This window comes from Anneissia japonica, unplaced genomic scaffold (assembly GCF_011630105.1).
Source record: "Anneissia japonica isolate Jap-2015-1 unplaced genomic scaffold, ASM1163010v1 scaffold1489_len2284818_cov182, whole genome shotgun sequence".
Taxonomy (NCBI): Eukaryota; Metazoa; Echinodermata; class Crinoidea; order Comatulida; family Comatulidae; genus Anneissia; species Anneissia japonica.
The window spans coordinates 2,269,689-2,273,437 of NW_022698455.1; the positions used below are offsets into that span (position 1 = coordinate 2,269,689).

Genomic DNA, 3,749 nt, shown 5'->3' on the forward strand with positions numbered 1-3,749 from the left:
CTAGGCTGCAGCTCATGCATATTCAGTAACACCTGTGCTCATTAGACTAACAATAAAAACTTTTAGCTCAGTTTTGACAAAATCGACCAAAAAGATTTTATTGTTAGTCAAATTAGAACAGGTGTCACTGAATATTCATGATTATTCATAAGCTTGTTGCTTAGAAACCACGTCATTTCCGGTTTTATGTTTTTGTTGAGGGCGTCAACTTCGAATTCGAATATAGCACTACTACAGGCTACTATATCTAACACTTTTCTAAATATATTCACGTATGATACCAACAAATTTCAAAACTTTTCAGAGTAAGGTGCTGTCGAATTTTACAAAACAGGAAATGACGTCGGTTGCTAGGCTACAGCTCATGCATATTCAGTAACACCTGTGCTCATTAGACTAACAATAAAAACTTTTAGCTCAGTTTTGACAAAATCGACCAAAAAGATTTTATTGTTAGTCTAATTAGAACAGGTGTCACTGAATATTCATGATTATGCATAAGCTTGTTGCTTAGCAACTACGTCATTTCCGGTTTTATGTTTTTGTTGAGGGCGTCCACGAAAGAATTGCTAGTTCAATAATTGAAGTAGCACATAGGCCTGTTGATGAAGCAATTCTTCACTTTTGGTTTAAGCTTATAATAAGGATATTTTAGCTATTGAGTTTATTATAGTAAACACAGACATTAAATAAGATGAGAAGAGATGCACAATTCCATTTGATATTTATTTTGCTAGTTCAATAATTGAAATAGTACATAGGCCTATTGATGAAGCAATTCTTCACTTTTGGTTTAAGCTTAATGATATTTTAGCTATTGAGTTTATTACAGTAAACACAGGCATTAAATAAGACGGGAAGAGATGCACAATTCCATTTGATATTTATTTTCAAGCATTGAAATCAAGTTGGGATATATGTATACATTTTATATTTATATAATGTATGTCTATGTCATGTACATCCGGCAAAAATCAATAGACCTGATTTTAATCCTCAAAATGTTATATATTATTATCTTACATGTCTATATTCTTTACAACAAACGGGTTACTTAATTAAAAAGATAAACATTAGCAGTAATAATACAATATTAATAAACATACAGCCTACAAGAACATTTAAAAAATAAAATTCACACTATATGTTAATTAATTTCATATCCAGAAGCTTGATGACTGACACAATTTTTGGCTGTCTATGAATAATTGTTATGTTCTGTTGACCTTTCAGTCCAGAGATTCTTTCCAGATACCGTAGTTGTGGCTTCTTTGTCTACGTCATTGGAATAAAAAAAATATTGAGAAAAGATTATGAAACAGAGAAAGAATTATAATGGAGTATCATCAAAACAATATATAAATAAAAACAGTGGCAGATCCAGGAGTTTGAAATAGAGGGGGCCCACAGGGAGGGACATTGCCAAATGAAGGGTTTCCAACCATGTTGGGGCTGAGGTAAGAAACTTATCGATTATGGCACCTCTAGATGGCCAGAAATGGCACTCTCAGATTTGAAATTTGAATGTAATTTTCTATTTTTTTCTCCAATTTTTTACCATTTTAAAAGATTTAGGGGGTGGGGGGAAATCCGCCACTGGAAAATTAGTGTGCACTCCAACCTTAAAATTATCGTATTCAGTTATCGCTATGGACAATGCTACTGATAGAACATAACATAATAGTACTTCACAATTATTATCCTATTAGCATTATCATATTAAGTATTCATTATTTATAGTATCATCATATTACGGAATGATGTGAGGATTATTAAATACAAGTGGTATTGGGTAGAGCTAGTAGATCGCAATAGCGCAAACAAATTATGTTAGCATTCCGATCATGGGTAAATAACATTTATAAAAAGTGTACTATTCGATAGAAATGAATACAATAGATTCATAAATAGAGTATATTCAAACAATAAACATAATACTATAACTACAGTATATCTTCATAAGAACATTTTTCATGATATAATATTTTTTTAATGATTGATTGAATTTATTCGATGCTCAACATGCACAAGCACGATAACAAATGGATTGAGATCAAAGGAAGTAAAAATTACCGAGCATCAGGAACACCCATTAGGCCGGAGTCCAGCCCATTTCCAATGAGGTCCAATTTGAATATACGCCTGTCTGTCATGAGCTGAAAGATAAACAATGTATTTCACATTTCGACTTTCTTTTGGAGGGGCGCCATGAGCGTTACCTGTTAAACGGATACCGGCGCTTTATTTAATTATTATCATTCTTATTCTTATTTATTTACTTATTATTATTATTATTATTATTATTATTATTATTATTATTATTATTATTATTATTATTATTATTATTATTATTATTATTATTATTATTATTATTATTATTATTATTATTATTATTATTATTACTATCATTAGGCCTATTATTATTATTATTATTATTAGGCCTATTATTAGGCCTATTATTATTACTATCATTAGGCCTATTATTATTATTATTATAGGACTATATAAAATGCTCAACTGCTCTGTATATTTGAAAAGGGGAAGTGTGCAACCGCCCCCCGCCGAAATTATTTAAAAATTAATTCAAAAATGGAGGAAAAAATGAATATTTTATTCATATTTAAGTCGTTTCCGGCCATCTAGAACATGGACCATTGAGGTGACATAATCATAATTCTATATGTGAAAGTCCCCCCCTGGATCCCCTCTATTTCGAATTTCTGGATCCGTCACTACGTAGTAGCTTTATATGATATCGACATCATGGAATTACCGTAACCATCCATGAAGATATTAATATCAGTATTGATAAAGACGGTGTCATTTGGCCCTACCTCGATCACTTTCGCTGTCCTTTAAAAAATAATATAGAAAATATTTTTGTCGAGCTATAACCCGGGCTATAACAAATTTCGATTATTCAAGTTTAAAAGTTGTGCACCAGATAATTATAGACCCTTGGTAATAAATTGCATATAATGCCAATTAAAATAAAACAGATATTACTCTGCAATGTAAACAACGAACGGAAGTTAGCAAGCCCCAAGCTGTAATTACTGTAAATAACGTTTCTTTAGCCAGTTTGGTGGTTTTAGCAATTCACTTTGGATGTATGCAGCTATGTCAGTGCATGCTTCTGTCGAGGAAACTGTCAATGCCATCAATGCAGCTGCCTAACAAACTTAGTAAAAACAATAACTATAAAATGATGGCAGAATTCCCATTTAACTAGTGAATTAACGATGCAAAATGTTCAATACTGTACTCACATTTGTTATTAATTGTAAAGTCTCCTTCGTAGTCCATTGAGTACCGGTAATGTTTATATGTAAAACGCCACCTGGAGTGGTATAAAAACTATTAATTATTCTTTTTCTAATGCGCCATTCCTTAATGACGATAAGAATGATGAGGGTGATGATGATAATGATGATGATGATGATGATGATGATAATAATAATAATAATAATAATAATAATAATAATAATAATAATATAATAATAATAATGATAATGATAATAATAATAATAATAATAATAATAATAATAATAATAATAATAATAATAATAATAATAATAAAAATGATGATGATGGTGGTGGTTATGATGATGATGATTACGGTTGATGATTACGATGATGATGGCGATGATGATGATAATTATTATCATGTTGATGATTGTAGGATAAGAATCGACTTTAAAAAAATGACTCCGATGGAATCAGTATAGGCTGTTATGTGACAATCAAAA

At 30.6% G+C, this 3,749-nt stretch overlaps 1 long non-coding RNA gene across 1 annotated transcript in view; it reads right to left on the reverse strand.

Annotated features, from left to right (window-relative positions):
• Window positions 1-866: 866 nt before the first annotated feature.
• The window catches only part of LOC117102634, a 5,935-nt gene continuing 3,052 nt past the window's right edge, over window positions 867-3,749 (reverse strand). The window contains exons 2-3 of the long non-coding RNA XR_004444448.1: window positions 2,074-2,156; window positions 867-1,275 (exon numbers count right to left, since the gene is read on the reverse strand). This is a non-coding gene — a long non-coding RNA (uncharacterized LOC117102634). The remainder of the gene's footprint in view (window positions 1,276-2,073; window positions 2,157-3,749) is intronic.